Source organism: Muntiacus reevesi, chromosome X (genome assembly GCF_963930625.1).
Source record: "Muntiacus reevesi chromosome X, mMunRee1.1, whole genome shotgun sequence".
NCBI classification, from domain to species: domain Eukaryota; kingdom Metazoa; phylum Chordata; class Mammalia; order Artiodactyla; family Cervidae; genus Muntiacus; species Muntiacus reevesi.
Window position 1 is genome coordinate 22,922,938 of NC_089271.1, and position 18,011 is coordinate 22,940,948.

Sequence of the window (18,011 nt, forward strand, 5' to 3'; positions counted from 1 at the left end):
CTTGTTTCTTGATGTAAGCCTGTAATGCTATGAACCTTCCCCTTAGCACTGCTTTTACAGTGTCCCATAGGTTTTGGGTTGTTGTGTTTTCATTTTCATTCATTTCTATACATATTTTGATTTCTTTTTTTATTTCTTCTATGATTTGTTGGTTATTCAGAAGCGTGTTATTTAGCCTCCATATGTTGGAATTTTTAACAATTTTTTTCCTGTAATTGAGATCTAATCTTACTGCACTGTGGTCAGAAAAGATGACTGGAATGATTTCAATTTTTTTGAATTTTCCAAGACCAGATTTATGGCCCAGGATGTGATCTATTCTGGAGAAGGTTCCGTGTGCACTTGAGAACAAGGTGAGGTTGATTGTTTTGGGGTGAAATGTCCTACAGATATCAATTAGGTCTAGCTGGTCCATTGTATCATTTAAGGTTTGTGTTTCCTTATTGATTTTCTGTTTAATTGATCTATCCATAGTTGTGAGTGGGGTATTAAAGTCTCCCACTATTATTGTGTTACTATTAATTTCCTCTTTCATACTCGTTAGCGTTTGCCGTACATATTGCGGTGCTCCTATGTTGGGTGCATATATATTTATAATTGTTATATCTTCTTCTTGGATTGATCCTTTGATCATTATGTTGTGTCCTTCTTTGTCTCTTTCACATCCTCTATTTGAAAGTCTGTTTTATCTGATATGAGTATTGTGACTCCTGCTTTCTTTTGGTCTCCGTTTGCGTGAAATATTTTTTTCCAGCCCTTCACTTTTAGTCTGTATATGTCTCTGGTTTTGAGGTGGGTCTCTTGTAGACAACATATATAGGGGTCTTGTTTTTGTATCCATTCAGCCAATCTTTGTCTTTTGGTTGGGGCATTCAACCCATTTACATTTAAGGTAATTATTGATAGGTGTGGTCCCATTGCCATTTACTTTGTTGTTTTGGGTTCACGTTTATACAACCTTTCTGCATTTCCTGTCTAGAGAAGATCCTTTAGCATTTGTTGAAGAGCTGGTTTGGTGGTGCTGAATTGTCTCAGCTTCTGCTTGTCTGTAAAGCTTTTGAATTCTCCTTCATATCTGAATGAAATCCTTGCTGGGTACAGTAATCTAGGTTGTAGGTCATTCTCTTTCATTACTTTCTGTATGTCCTGCCATTCCCTTCTGGCCTGGGGGGTTTCTATTGATAGATCAGCTGTTATCCTAATAGGAATCCCTTTTTGTGTTATTTGTTGTTTCTCCCTTGCTGCTTTTAGTATTTGTTCTTTGTGTTTGATCTTTGTTAATTTGATTAATATGTGTCTTGGGGTGTTTCGCCTTGGGTTTATCCTGTTTGGGACTCTCTGGGTTTCTTGGACTTGAGTGGCTATTTCCTTCCCCATTTTAGGGAAGTTTTCAGCTATTATCTCCTCGAGTATTTTCTCATGGCCTTTCTTTTTGTCTTCTTCTTCTGGGACTCCTATGATTCGAATGTTGGGGCATTTCACATTGTCCCAGAGGTCCCTGAGGTTGTCCTCATTTCTTTTGATTCTTTTTTCTTTTTTCCTCTCTGCTTCATTTATTTCCACCATTTTATCTTCTACCTCACTTATCCTATCTTCTGTCTCATAGGATTAACAGACCTTGGTGTTTAAGGGTCTGTGTGTGTCATAATTTCAGAATCAAGGATGCTATTCATGTTTTGATTCATAATAGTCCTTCTGTAGGGACTTTTTATTGATATATATTTGTAGCTGAATTAGACTAGTTTATTTATTTATTTATTTATTAATGAATTAGACTAGTTTAAAAAGGCTTAATCTCTACCTCACTCTATAGCTGTGTGAGGAAGAGAACTAGAAGGACAGATTGTACTGGGTAGAGAAGATGCAGTCAGCTTTCACCTATTCACACAAACATGATGATTTTCTAGTCATTAATAAAAGTTCTCTGGATATGGATTGTACATCTGGTGTGGACTGAAGGAGTGGGTCATTATGTAGACAACTGGTTCAATCAGTCAAATCCCTAGGAGATATCTCTATGCCAAAGTTACTAGGCTAAGATCTTAGGGCAGTTTGAAGTGACTTAAGCCCTTGACTTGATTCCATTTTTCCATTTATGCTGGGACAGGAGGCACATTTACAGGACCTTGAAAAAGATTTGTCACCATTCAGAGATATAGGTAACTGTTGAATCAGTGGGAATGATATTAAGGTCTTCTGAAGTCCTGAGAAGAAAGCAGGATTCACAACTCAAGCTGTCTGGGTAGGAGTCAGATTGGTAGAATGTATACTCTGGAAGATGATTCAATTTTAAATCAGTTTCTCAGAAAAAGTTGATGTGTTGGAGTTAAATTACTTTCACAATTGAGTTATGAAAAAATGGACGACAGTAGATTTCCTTCTGTGTAGTATACTTTATTGCTAGCTCTTCTGCTTTTAGCAAAACTCCTATATAAAGTTTTATTTAATAGCCTTAAAATGTTTTTCCTTATAATGCTTGTTATAATAAAAATGTAGTGCCACTCCCCCCTTTGTTTTGCAAATTTATAAAAAAATGATATGGAGGTCTGTATCAACTATCTGGGTAATTCAGCTTTCTATAATTTAGAATAAGATTTTGTATAACATATTCAGATAACTAAAGGCATATACATGTTTTTTTTTCATTTTTTCCCTAGATAGCTGTCATAAGGTTAGCATTCCTTCAGAGCTTCCAATCAGCTTTATCTCTCTGATTTTCCATTGTATTAATGTGGTCATTTTCTATATTGAAAAAGAAGTTTGGCCTTTTAAAAAATGCTTTGGTATTTGCGTCTGATGACTAGGAAACCCTTGTTGTTCTTTCTAAGAAAAAATAAAGTATAATGTTTTGACCATTCTTGCAACTGCTAATCATGGTGATAGAAAATCAAGTAATTATTGCTAACACTTTACATACATTTCCACATTCACTTATCACAACAATACTTTAACATAAGCACTATTTTACCCCCAGTTTACAGAAGAAGAAACTGAGGAACAGAGTGGTTAAGACACTTTTCTAAGTCCACATAGCTATTAAGTGGGAAAGCCTTGGAAGACTGGATTATTGTATAAAAATATTCATGCTGTCACTCACAGCTTCAGAGGAGGAGTGTATGTGCCCATTCCACTGATATTGGACTTGGCTGTGTGACTTGTTTTGTTCTCTTGGTAGGTGGAGTGTACCTTACCACTTGTTGCCCTTGAGCTTGGCCATTGACTTGAATTGGCCTTTAGGATATTAGCAGAAATGATGCAAGCAGAGACTCAAAATGTACTCATATGATTGGTTTTGTCCTATTGCATTTCTGCTAGTATCATGAGAAGAACATGTGCCAGTTAACTCATTGGTCCAAAGAGGAGGAGAAACATATCAAGCAGACATAGATCCAACCAACAGCATGAAGCCAAGTCCAACTGATCCCAGCCTAAATCAGCAGAACCACTCCGGCTCTGCAGTGGTGAGTGGTGGGTGAGAAAGAATAAGTGATTATTTTTTTAAGCTTCTGAATTTGGTGTCATTTGTTATGGAAGAAGAGCTAACGGATAAAGAGCCTAAACAGTCCCAATCTAAGAGCCTGCACTATTAATCAGTATCAGTGTATCAAATTTAGCATTATTCCTAAACTGATATTTCTAAAACAACTAAATCAAGAAGTTTATTTGTCTCAAAAAATTAGCTCTAGAACACTATGGGACAGATATTATTATAGAACTATTCTTCTTGGTAGTTACATGTCTTCATATCTTTCTGTAACTTAAAAGTTAAGAATACAGATATATGATTTTGTTTTCTGTCCAGTTCACACAGCCTCTTTGTACATTTCTTGGTCCTCAGCTTCTAGGTGTAATCCACTTATGAGTTAGGGAACATGTCTGCCACTCTGAAACAATATCTGAGATGGATAAGTGAACACATTTTGAATGACACAAATGGTTCCCATTCACGGAAAAGCAATGACAGGGAAGGAAATGGAAAACTGGATACTTACAATAAAAATAACTAACAATGCGAAGAGGTTTGTTCTGCACCAATGGGTCAGAGATGTAAAATTTAGATAGAGGTGTGGACAATAGCTACCTGAGCAATGACAGACTTTGTTTTTCACCTTTTAAGATGTTGATCTTATGCATTTAAAGCAGTGCTGAGAAAAGCAAAAAGCAGGTCAAGGTCTTGGTTTGAGCTTGCCTATGTTTGATCTCTGAAGCTTTAGGGCATAAAATAGCATGGGAGATTATACATTTTAGAACATGGAGTGATTGTCTAGCCTCCTCCTGTGGACTGAACATTTGTTTCATGAGCTATTTTCTAAAATATGTTCTGAAATTTTGGGATTGGGGGGCTTGAAAATGCATGGTCACTCAAAAAATTAATACATTTTTTGATTGCAGGAATTCTAGATTTTAATGCACTGAGATGCTTTATGACTCTTCCAGAGAGGGGTGGATCATGCAGCACTTTCTAGGCTATTTGTTCCTGAACACTGTTCAAGGAGTTACTCCCTGGGCTAAAATTATACAGAACATGCATTAGGGAATTTTGCTCTAAAATATTTCTCTAATAAAATCCTGTTCCTTCAGGGACCCTTTTTCACTGTATTCTCAAAGCATCCAGTGAAATAAGTAGAGAATAAATTTTATTGGCCAGATTCTCCTTGGTGAAGAAGGGGAGGCTGCCTGTGAAAACCTACATGCTAGTGAGCGCGATGTGAGTTCTGGCACCTGAGTTTATGGAATCAAATTCTGGTTTCACTACTTACTAATGGTGTCAGCTGGGGTGTCTGTGCCTCAGTTTTCTCATCTATAAATAGGAATGATGATTCATGTACCTAGTCTCATAAATTTGTTTTGAGGACTTAATGAGATAATAACTGGGAAGCAATTAGTATAGTGCTTAACATATGGTAGATTCTCAGTAAATATTATTGTAAATTATAATTATAAATTTACTGAGGGGCTTGATACAAGAATATATAAAGAAATCTTACAACTCAAAAATAAAAAGACATATTTGACATTTTAAAAAAGGGCAAAGGATTAAAACAGACTTTTCTTCAAAGAAGGTGTACAAATGGCAGGGTGGTCAATGTCATCAAGGAAATGCAAATCAAAGCATAGTGAGATACTACTTTACTCTCACTAGGATGGCTATAATAAGAAAAAGACAGATAATAACAAGGGCTGGAGAGAGGATATGGGAACACTGTAACCCTCAGACATTGCTGATGGGAATGTAAAATGGTATAGCTACATTGGAAAACAGTTTGCTAGTTCCTAAAAAGGTTAAACATAAAGTTACCATATACTTCAATTCCACTTCTAAGCATATAACCAAGAGAAATAAAAACATACTTTGACACAAAAACCTGCCAATGGAATGTTATAGTAGCATTAATCATGAGAGGTAAACAGTGAAAACAATCTAAATATCCATCAACTGATGAGTGGATAAAGAAAATGTGGTCTCCCCAGACACTGGGATACCATTCAGCAATAAAAAGATATGTGTCACTGATACATGTTATAACATGCATAAACCATAGAAACATCCTGGGTGAAGGAAGCCAGTCACAAAAGGCTGCATATTGTATGATTTTATTTATAGGAAATACCAAAGTAACTCAATCTATAGATATGGAAAATAGATTAGTGGCTGCCTAGAATTGATGGGAACTGAATATGAAGGGAAGCGACTGCTAATGGGTTTTGTTTTAGGGGGATAAAAATGTTCTAAAGTTAAATTGTGGTGATAGTTGCATAAACTTCTGATTATAGTACACACATTGAATTACACACTGTTGGTGAATTGTATGGCATATACAAATTGAAATATATATACTGAATTGTATATATATATACATATAAATGCTAAATATACATTGTTGAAAAATATATTGAATTATATATATACTTATATGTTGAAATATATCTCAATAAAGATGTTAAAATTATAGTTATTATTTCTAAGTAAAATGGCTGGCACTAGCTTGTGGGACTTCCCAATGTAGGGAAATGTCTAATATCAGTTGGATTGCTCCCATAGCTGCTAATTGTGCTATACAACTAAGACTTTCCAGTGAGGTCTGAAGTAAGATAAAAGATGAGGATGTTGGATGGCATCACTGACTGAATGGACATGACTTTGAGAAAACTCTGAGAGATGGTGAAGGACAGGGAAGCCTGGCATGCTGCAGTCCACAGGGTCACAAGGAGTCGGATACGACTTAGCGACTGGACAACAATTGAAGTATGAGTTGGAATGTCTGGGAAATTTCTCTCCTTTTCTATTTTTATGGTAGATATTTGTGCTGAGGCCTCTGATTACAGTCTTGGTGTCTGGTTGCTAAAAGGGACGAAGAAAGATGTGGATGAGGCCAAGTTCATAGCCCATTGAGATGATCATGACCAGGTGTCTTTGCTCCCCGCTCCATGGCCAGAGAATTCCTTCTCATGTGCAGATTGGCCTTTGGGGAATTTCTTTTGTGGCATCCACAGCTGGGAAGTAATTCTCTTCTTCAGTTTGGTTATAAGGTCTTCTCTCCTTTATGTCTTTGGCAGTGAGCTCATTATTTCTGTTTTATAAAGCAGAATGTAAAATCACTTCCTTTCATCCAGCTAGCTTGGTTTTAGATTTTACATTCAAGACTAGATAGGGAACTTTGTTGTCTTCTTAATGTATGTGAGTGGGGGTGGGGGAGAAAAGTACTCAACTATTTGAGGGATTGTTGCAGACATCATGACATTTTACCCCTAAATACATCATCCTAAGAACAAGGACTTTCTCCTAAATAAGCAGAGTATAGCAACCCCCACTTCCCCAGGAAATTTAGCAATCATGAATCTAATACATAGACTGTATTCAGATTTTTCCCGTTGTAGATTGGAAACATTTGTTTTTGTTTTGATGACCTTCCTAGAACCACCAAGGGTTTTTTTTTTTGGTGCTTTTGTGCTTATCATGCACATTATTTTCTATTTACTTGACCTCATGTCGCTAGGCTTGGAGTTAAGAGTTTTGCTCACAGTTGCAATTCAGCACAGACTTGGGTACCACCAACTCTTCTGCTCACAGCGCCAGCTATTGTGCAATCCATAGTAGATGCTCAATACATGCTTGAGGACTTAGATAAAACTGAGTATTGCCAGTCAGGGTCCATGTTGCAGAGATACACTCTGGTATTTCTGAGTGTGCAGAAAAGTTTTAAAGCTCACTATGAGTTGCCATTGACTGCCCTTTTTCTCAGATTTCTTGACATTGCTCAGTCTTTTGTACACTCCATCTCCGTATAATACTCATATATTATCTTTTGTGTGATTTTTGACAGCTCATGAAGCACTGAGTAGAAAAGGAATAAGAGTGATGATGTTAAGTGGAAGAGACTGAGATGCTAGTTACATGCAGAGGAAGTGGGTACTTTTAAACTGGTGTCAGCTGTCTCAGTGGCAACACCCCAAAGTTACCAGTACTTTTGAGCAGCTCAGGGTGTAATTTTCTAGCCTGTTTCCACATTCTTTTTACAGGTATAATGTTATAATACCAGAATGGTACTGGGATCAGACCAGACTGGAAGCAAAAGATCCCAGAGGCTTTATACTTTAGTCCTGGTTGTCAGGAAGATTTGCCATGGGTAATCAAGGTGGTTGTCAGTTCATCTGTTTTTGTCTTGCCAGGAAGCCCACAGGACTGTAACATTTTTAAGGCTTGTCAAGTTTATTAGATCCATGAGTAATGGTTATATCATTTAAATTATGCTTTAAGGACAAGGGTGATGAAGGAGTTTAAGACAAACTTTTCTTAGCATGCCTTTGGGAGCACATTAATATCTAACATAACCTACTTTGACAGGGTCCTCAAGAGTAAGATTAAGGAAAGGAATGGATATAAGTTCAGAAGCTCTGAAGTGTGTTAGTTCAAGTCAGTAGAAACTAGAATCCAGTGTTTTCAAGATGTTGACTACTGTTTAAAGTAGAGTGAGGCCTATGTACTTACTTCAGTGTTTATATATGGATGCAGAGACCATGCTTGGCATGATTTCTTCATCTTCATCAAGTAGTTATAATGTGGTATAGATTTGTTTCCTATTGATAAATGGAGAACTTGAAGTGTAAGCGTTGCTAAGTAAATACCCCCAAATGAGAACTGACAAGACCTTTCAATACACTGTGGAAAAGCTAAACTTTTATCAGCATTTCCTTGGCTTTTTCAAATCTCAAAGCAAGAAACAAGATGAATACAGGGTAAACTTTTTTGATTCCTAGACATCTGTAACAGAGATGTCACCTTTGAGTTATGTTCAATGTTGGTCATTTAAATAAATCCTAATGATTTACTGAACAAGTGTGGGGTTACTCTTTTTCATCCTGGTGACTTCTACAAAGATTTCTGAAAACACAAGAGATAAGAGTCTTTGGGCCTCAAGAAGGATATCAACAGAGGAATGTTGTTATACACAGGTGAAATATTGGAAGTGGCCATATATTTTCTTCTTACTATTATTTAGAACTTTCTCCTTATTCTACAAGCTAGGTACCCAGAAACACCACTGTGGCAGCTTACCTAGGTCTGGTCTTGGGCAGTTCTCTCAGTACTTGGAAAATTTCTTGACTTTACTGCCCCATTCAACTCTTGTTCATTTCCCCAGTCTAAGAATCTAAGGGCTTTGTGACTTTAAATAAACAAATGAATTAATTTGCCCTTTGGTGTGAGTGGCCATTTTGGTATAATATATAATCTTTCAAAATATTTTAAAAAATTCTTTAACTATGAAACTTTTTAATGGAATTTTAAAAACATGTACAAAAGCAGAGACAGTAACTATAAGGGGCTTGTCTTCAATGATTATCAACACACAACCAATCCTGCTTAACATAGAGCCCCACCTCCCCCTCCCCCTGATTATTTTTAAGAAAATCCCCAATAATATATAATTTCATCTATAAAAATTTCAGGGTGTCTTATAAAGACTTAAAAACTGCCACATCATCATCATAGCTAAATATTAACAGTAATTCCTTAATATCATCAAGTATCTAGTCATTCACATTTATCTGATTATCTTATAACTTTTAAAAATAGTTCATATACTTTGTTTGCATTTGGATCCAATTAAGGTTCATACATTTCAGTTGGCTGATATGTCTCAAACCTCTTTTAATCTACTGGCTTTCTCTTCTCTGTCTCTGCCTCCCCTTCTCTTCTTTACCCACTTCTCATGCACTGAAGAAGTTGATTATTAGTCCCTTACTCATTCGGATTTGCTGACTGAACCCTAGGAGTGTCAGTTACTGTGCTTCTGTTTTGCTTCTGAATTTCCTGTTGTTGTTGTTGTTCACTTGCTCAGTCGTGTCCGACTCTTTGCAACCCCATGGACTCCAGCATGCCAGGCTTCCCTGTCCTTCACCATCTCCCAGAGCTTGCTCAAACTCATGTCCATTGAGTCAGTGATGCCATCCAGATATCTCTTCTGTCGTCCCCTTCTCCTCCCACCTTCAATCTTTTCCAGCATCAGGGTCTATCCCAGTGAGTCAGCTCTTCACATCAGGTGGCCAAAGGATTGGAGCTTCAGCTTCAGCATCATTCCTTCCAATGAATATTCAGGACTGATTTCCTTTAGGATTGACTGGTTCGATCTCCTTGCTGTCCAAGGGACTCTCGAGAGTCTTCTCCAACACCACAGTTCAAAGGCATTAATTCTTTGGCACTCAGCCTTTTTTTGTTGTCCAGCTCTCACATCCATACATGACTGCTGGAAAATCCATAGCTTTGACTATGTGAACCTTTGTCAGCAAAGTAATGTCTCTGCTTTTGAATACACTGTCCAGGTGTGTTGTTGCTTTTCTTCCAAGTAGCAACTATCTTTTAATTTCCTGTAAATAGGTTGATTTGAAGGCTCTATCAGATTTATATTCGATTTTTGGGGCAACTTCACTGGTAGTTTTGCATGTTTTTTCCTCTTATAAAGGTTTTAGCTGTACTCCACATGTTTTGATATATTGTGTTTTTATTAACATTGTTTTCAAGAAAATTTTCAAATTTTTCTTTTCTCCAGTCTCCTTATTTTTGAATTTTCTTAGTTCTGATTTATGCTGTTCTTTCAGAGCTTCCACCATTTTCTAAAACTGTTCAGCTGATGTTGAAATATCAGTGTGCAAGTTTCTAATCACTTTTGTAGGTATGACTTTCTGGATTGCTTTCTTTGTGGGAGCGCTAGTCTACTTCTTATTCTCCTTTTTGTCCCAATAACATGGTAGAAAGTCAATTGTGAGTAAGTTTTCCTGTACTTTTAGAAGGGTGGGGTGGACCCAGTAGCCTTTTTGGCCTCACAGATTTACAAATCCCTCTTCCCAGGCTTTCTCAAGGTGTTAAAGAAAACGATCTCGCTGTTTCTGGGATTTGCCTCCTCTGCCCACCTCCTTCACTTTCATCTGACCTCGTCATCAGAGGTGTCCATATTGTCCCAGTCTTGTTTAATTTGACTTTTTCCTCTCAGCATTTTATCATTACTGTGGGGTTTTCTCTTGGGAGGGAGATTTGGTTTGTTAGTTTTGATGTGTAAAGGGTCCAACCTGCTGCAGCCACATCATATTACTGAATCAAGACCCCCTTGATGAAGGCACTCATTTATAAATTGCATCAAGCAGAATCCCTTCCAAGTTTGGTTGGCCATTCCCAGGCTGGTCTTCTGTGCATACTTGCCGATCTGGGGGTTTCTTGTACTCAGGGACATCAGAAGCCCACCTGCCTTCCTTCTGCATCCTCCTGTCCAGATGTGTAATCCACATGAGTTGTGCAGCTGTTGGAGTTTTGCAATACCCTCTTACTAGTTTCCCCACGTTCAGTGCTTTCTTCGTCTAGTACCTGCCTTGTGTGCGTGCTTAGTCCCTTAGTCGCGTCCGAGTCTGTGTGACCCCATGGACTGTAGCCTGCCAGGCTCCTCTGTCCATGGAATTCTTCAGGCAAGAATACCGGAGTGGGTTGTCATTCCCTTCTCCAGGGGATCTTCCTGACCCAGGGATCGAACCTGGGTCTCCTGCATCTGTAGGTGGATTCTTTACTGCCTGAGCCACCCTTAACCATATTCTGTCTCACACTACCACTCTCCTGGGTAGAGTTCTTACTCCTGTCAGGTTGTTTCCTGCTTCTGGGGCTTTGCTAGTGCTGTGGCTTCTGACTAGAATATCTTTCCCATTTCTTTGACTAACTCCTTCAGTTAACGGTTTCCCTCCCCCAAGAGAAAGCTTCCCAGATCCACTCCTCCACTCAGCCTGAGTTAGCTACTCCTTTATGCTCTCACAATGCCTCATGAACATATCTTGCCTTGTAGTCATCACTGCATGATTAGCTATTTAAGGGCTCTTCATGTCCTCATCACCTAGCTTAGCTCATGACTTGCCTAAGTTAAATTTTGTCTTACTCACATTTGTTTCCCTAGCACTTTGCTAAGAATGGCTCTTCATAGATGGTTGTCGAATAGAAGAATGAATAAACAAATAAATGAATTATTAGTTGGATATTTTTAGGTGAAGTGTGAGGGACACACATGAAAAAGGATGAGTTTCCAGTATAACTCCAGTAGAAGAGTGGAGCAAGAGAGGATCCATTCTATCTACATGTGAGTTTGGCTCTCTGTGACTTGATGCTTCTCTGTAAGAGATTATGATAAAGTTCAAACTTTGTTTCTCTCCATATTCACAACCTGGCAAGACCAAGACCACACGGTCCCATTGTGGTTTTGTAGGCAGATGTGTGTGTGCTGTAAAGTCTGTTACTGATCAGTACCAAGGTAAATACAACATAGAGAACAGATGGATTCAAAGCATTGTGAAAACAACGCCCATAGGAAGCCTGTGTGTGTGCGCGTGTGTGTCTGTCTCTCTGTGTCTGTGTCTCAGCACAAATGGCTGAAGCTAGATGAAACAGTGACCTAAAACTGGCAAAACTGAGCACTTCCCTGATAAACATGCACCAGTTATCTGGAGGACTGAATTTATATTTGTGGAAATAATTCATGCATGATAAAGGCAAGGAAAAAAGGGAGAGGAAGGAACAGGCTCCTCTCCTTAACCAACTTTTTTCTCCAAAGAAATGAAAGTAGCCAACACCTGCTCTGGAGGATGATGAACATTTGAATGAAGGAGATACGCTTCATTGAAGTCAGTAAACAGGCAAGTTAATATACTAAGTTCACAGCACATGGAGCTATTGTTGTCTTCTTCTAACAGTATTTATGTGATAATTTGGACAATAACGTAAGTGTAGAAGGAGAATCCTTGAAGGCTGAAACCAAACCTCTGTTATCAAATATCAGTTACAAACCTATTTCTATAAATACTAAGAAGCAAGAGATCTCAGAATGGTAAAGAAGTGGCAGTATGTAAGCTGGGACCAAGATAAACTTATGAAATGATTTATGTAGTTGTCCATCCATCCAGCAAGCACTTAGTGATTATCCACTATGGTAAGAAATGTTATGAATGTAATCAATGTGGTCAGCCCTTCAGCTGACATAATCTGCATAATTCTGTTCCTCCCCGCACCTGCCCCCCATCCCCACTTCCACATTGTGCAGCTTCTGGGATCTTAGTTTCCTGACCAGGGCTCGAATCCAGGCCCTCAGCAGTGAGAACGAGAAGTCCTAACCACTGGACTGCCAAGGAGTTCCCAGCATTCTGTCCCTTTATTCTTTTAACTTTTCCACTTGATGCCTTTTTAAACCCTAGCTAGTGTGTTTGGCCATTTAGACTTTGGGACCAAAGGTTACTCTAGCCAGAGAGATTGTAAGGAACTCTAGCTCAGTAGACATGACCCAGCCTCAGCCTTTATAGCACAACCTCTCCTGAATTTCTGCTTAATGGAGACCCCTGGACTCAGACTTTGAATGGCAGCTCTTGGAATTTTGCAGTGCACAACCTGTGTAGCCTAATATGGCAGCCCTGCATAGAAGTGATTCTTTTCACTTTCCTTGTTCCTTCCAGGGAATCTACACTAAATTGTCCTTATAAAAAAGACAGTAAAAACACAGAAGGATTCAGGCAGTTTCTAGTTTGTTATATCTCAGGGAATTCAAAATTCTTTGAATATTTACAATTCTAATTAGCTTTTAAAGGACAAGCACTATCTCTTGGATAACTTTGAATCTCACTGAAGATGCTGAGGAAGTTGACCTGGAATCAGAACAGAATATTTTTTTAAAAAAATATTTATTTATTTGGGTGAGTTAGGTCTTTGTTGCAGCATGTGGGATCTAGTTCCCTGACCAGGGATCAAACCCGGGTCTCCTGCACTGGGAGTGCAGAGTCTTAGCCACTGGACCACCAGGGAAGTTCCAGAACTGAATGACTTAACTTCTGTTCATGTTGTTACAAACTATAATTAAAATCCATTTGTAAGACAAAATTTCAGTACTAAATTTTACCTTTGGGGGCAAAATTCAAGTACCCTAATGATAGTGGAGAAAGTGGATTGGATTTCAGTTTATGGACTAAAGGGGTGTAGAAATTGCTATTTTATTTATTTGGATCCATAGTTTTAGCTTTGTCCACTATGATTGCCAAAGGAGATTCAGCTGGAGGCAGAAATGTAAAGAAAACATGTATGTATCGTTCTGCCTATCCAAGTTCTTGGTGGCAGTGAAGGGATCAAGCTTAATTTTAGCTATGGTGGTTCTGAAAGTGCTTCAGCTTGGTGGCTGACTGTGTATTTGGCTAGACCTGTGTGCTATTTGCAACAGTAATAAAAACGTCACCTAAAAGTCACCTAGTCCATGGAAACTTCCCACAGCTGAGTAGAGCTTAATCTTAATGCTCTGCTAAGGATGTACAGGGTTGTTAGGCATTGCTATGTATTTGCCCAGTGATCCAGACCTTTTAATGTGTATTAAAGAGGCCACTAAGTCTCACATTTAAACTCACCTGTGGGTACTATTTTTCCATTTCTGTGTCAACCCTTGGAACATAGGAAGTTTATCTTCTTGTTTAGTTGTATGAGAGAAATATTACATACATACTGAGTACCCAAGAAATATTAGATACTCAAAAATCATCCGGGCCATTTAGGATCTTTAAAGCAATGACTTCCCTTGCCTTCCAGGTATAAAATACAAGTTCTGTGCTGGTAAAATTGCTTGGACCTGATGCATTATGTCTGATGGCCAGAGCAGTAGCACATCTGCTGACAGGCTTGGACAGGGGAAGAAAAAAGCCAGTTGAAATGTCTGTATAATGCTGCTTCAGGGAAATGCTATTTTTAAAGAAATGAAACACATTATTTAGGGCTTGTGGATGCAATCCAGGGCTTTGAAGATGGGAAGAAGATCTTAATTAGAAAAAAATGGGAAGATTAAATGCTTTTATGGGGAACCCAACTTTAAGAGGTCTGTTTATCATAGATGCAGATGATATATATTGTGTACTGGCTGCAAGCCCTTCTTTGACAAAACCAAAGCCTTTAAAGTTACAGGAGTGCATCCGTCCACAAGTTTGTTCAGTGTCTAATGAGCAGGCATTCATCATGTAAAACTTGGAGACAGTTCATAAAAGGACAATGAAGATGATTTAAGCCTTGGAAAATAAAACCTATAAGGAAAGGTTAAAACAATTCACATTATTAGCTTGGCAAAGAGGAGATGAGGAGTGAGGATTTCTAGTCTATGCAAGGTTATTCTTGGTGGTTTGGCATGCTTAATGAGAAATGATTCCCCAGGAATTCTGAAATTTCCCTTTTGTTGGTCTTGTTATAAAAATATATTCATAGGAATAATTAGGAAGCAGAATATGTCCTAAAACCTTCTCACCCCAAGGGGGTTCACAAAGTTGAAATGGAGAGGATGAGCTGAGTGTTTGGAGTTAGGGTTTTCTTTGGCGGAAAGTACAATATTCTGGTTTTTTTTTTTTTTTTTTTTGCAGTATTTCTCATAATTGCAACTAACTAATGGCTTGTATGCTTATTTATCTAATGTCTACCTTCCTGGCTAGACTGTAAGCTTCATGAGGGCGGGAATTGTGTTTGTCTTTGCACTGCTGCATTCTCAGAGCCTAACACAGTGCCTGGCATGTAATAGGTGCTTGGTATGCATTTTGTGCACACATGTGGAATATATATGCATTTCATATTTTAAACAAAAATGTGTTCATCCTGTATTTGCTGTTCCATAAACCTGTTACCTTTAACAAAGTATGTCATTTAGTATTCTACACTGTCACTTGCATGGCAGCAAGATGTCCTGCCATATGCATGTGGCCTCAGGTATTGAACCACTCCTCTATTCTGGGACATTTAGGTTGTATCCAGTTTTTCCCATTTCCAATAGTACAGCAGTAATCACTGTTGTAGCTAAATCCTTCTTCAAAAGAATTTTAAAAAGGAGACGATTACAAGAGGTGGTAAGATGTTGTTCACTGAAGGTCTTTAAAATGTGGCAGATATTGATTTAGTCAGTTTTGCTGTGGTCCTGTGTGGAAGCAGGGAAATGGATTTGATGACCTCGGGATTAAATTGTGATTGAAACCTTAGATGTGTAGCTACAACTGTCTTAGTTTGTTGGGACTGCCATGACACAACAACCAGACTGGGTGGCTTCAACGCTAAACATTTATTTCTCACAGTTCTGGAGGCTGGGAAGTCTAAGATCAAGGTGCTGGCAGATTCTGTGTGTGGTGAGGGCCCACTTCCTGGTTCTTAAATGGCCATCTTCTTGCAGCGTCCTCGTATGGCAGAAGGGATGGGAAAGTTCTCTAGGGTCCCTTTTATAAGAGCACTAATCTCATTTATGAGGGCTCCACTCTCATGACCTAATCACCTCCCAAAGGCCCCATCTTCTAATCCCATCAGAGTGGGGGTTAGGTTTCAACATATGAATTTTGGGGAGGGGACACAAACATTCAGTCCTTTGCAATGACTGTCCCTTCTAAGTTTCTCTTGCACTTCTGTTACTCATTGGAATGGTGAGCTTGTAAAAGTTATGGAATTATCTCAACTGAACACTTTTGAGATAGGAGAGAAAATGAAGTGTTTTAAAACAGAAACCACAGTTATCAATCTGCTTTTGTCATTTAAGATTTGTCAGCATCAGGGTGGCTGACATTGAATCCTGATACATGGGAAAATATTGACTGTTAGACTGAGCTGAGTGCACTCTTTTTCTACACTGAAAAGCTAAAGCCAAGTTCAAATTTTTCTTAAAGATGAAAGGGAATTTTCAAGTGTTACTCCTCATTAGGTGCTGTCTTGTTTAATTTTAAGGAAATGAGTCATTTCTAAGGAGTGATTCATAGCGGAAATGTCTGTGTACAGAATTCCATCTTTCTTTCCAATTCCTTTCATGATCAGATTGGAGATGTGTTCTGAAAAAAATGTTAAAAATGCATTCAAACATGGCTCTTCAACTCTATGTATCAGATGCTATTTTCTTCAACTTCCATACCCTTTATATAAGTCAAGTTGTCCTAGTTTTTTTTTCTTTCTGCATTGTGATTGTGGCTAACTTTGTGTTGACTGGTCATGGCTTTATCTACAAAAAGCTGGAAGATTGAGCTTCCAAAGAAATCCTCTTTGAGGATTGTGACTCTACTTTCATTTCTTTCTTTTTTTGGTATTTTCCCATTTTTCTCCTATTGAGTTCTGGGTTCCCAGCTGCTGCTGGGGGTGTGGGTTGGTCACTGTCACCCTTCTTTGCTCTCTGTAGTGTCTCTTCTAGATACAAATCTTTCTAGGACTGTTTTTTCTCAATCCCTAAGTGAAACACACTTCATGTGTCCCTAAATTCGATCTGACCCTCTTTGGAATTGGGAGTGGGGGTAGCATGGCAGATGCTCGCCCTTTCTTCCTATCTTGGCAATCACAGATCTTGCTGCAAGAAGTGTTGACCTCCCAAAAGTTAGTCAGGCAGAACGAGTTGAGTAAGATGGAGTCAATTTGCACAGCTATCAAGGGGTGAGTCTAGTTGAGAGGGACTATCACCCATTTCAGGGCATTCTGCACTTGCTCTTTTCCCTGCCTGGCCCACCCTTCCCTCAATTATTCTCAGTGCTGTCATGAACTCTGAAGGGCCTGACAGTTTACCTTGCTTGCAGGCCATTGAGTTAGCCTGCCACAGTTTCATGGTTGCTGGCAGAAGACATGACATTCCTAGGTCATAGACAAATGACTTTATTATTCACAGCAATATCTGTAGCTGGAGTATCAGCATTTTCTTGTGCTGCTTTTCTGAGTCCCAATTCCCACAAGAAGAAACACAGAGGGCCAGATGACACCAGCACATGCAGTGGGTTGTCTTCGAGGAGAGGAACCCTGAGATTAGGAAACCTGAATCATTTAAAATGGGCGGTAAGCATGGCTGTCCTTCCCTCCAGGGGGGAGGTATGTTATACTGGACAGTAGTGAATCTGCGCTTAACTTTGGAGGAAGACGTTATCTCTGCCATCCATGGATGTTTGCCATATAAAACCCTTTACAAGCTACTGGACACAAAGGCTGTCAGTGCCTTTGCTCCTACATTGTGTAAAAATGCTAGAGACCATGGAGGATTGTCTCCCAACAGTGACTTGCTCTCTCACTTCCCTTGGGTCTCTGTTCAAATGTCACCTTATCAATGAAGCTCACCTAGAGCATCTTACATCAAAAAGCCACTTATGATCACTCACATCAGATAACTCCTTATCATCATTGGAGTACTAAACTGTGTGTACTTAGCTTTATGTTGTTTGTAAGCCAAAAAGGTTTGTGATGGCAGAGACTTTGTGTTACTCACCATAGTATTGTCAGAGCCCAGCCCCGTGCTTGGTGTATAGTATAGTATAGTGAAGTCGCTCAGTCGTGTCCGACTCTTTGCGACCCTGTGGACTGTAGCCCACCAGGCTCCTCCGTCCATGGGATTCTCCAGGCAAGAATACTGGAGTAGGTTGCCATTTCCTTCTCCAGGGGATCTTCCCGACCCAGGGATCAAACCCGGGTCTCCCGCATTGCAGGCAGATGCTTTAACCTCTGAGCCATCAGGGAAGCCCCGTGCTTGGTG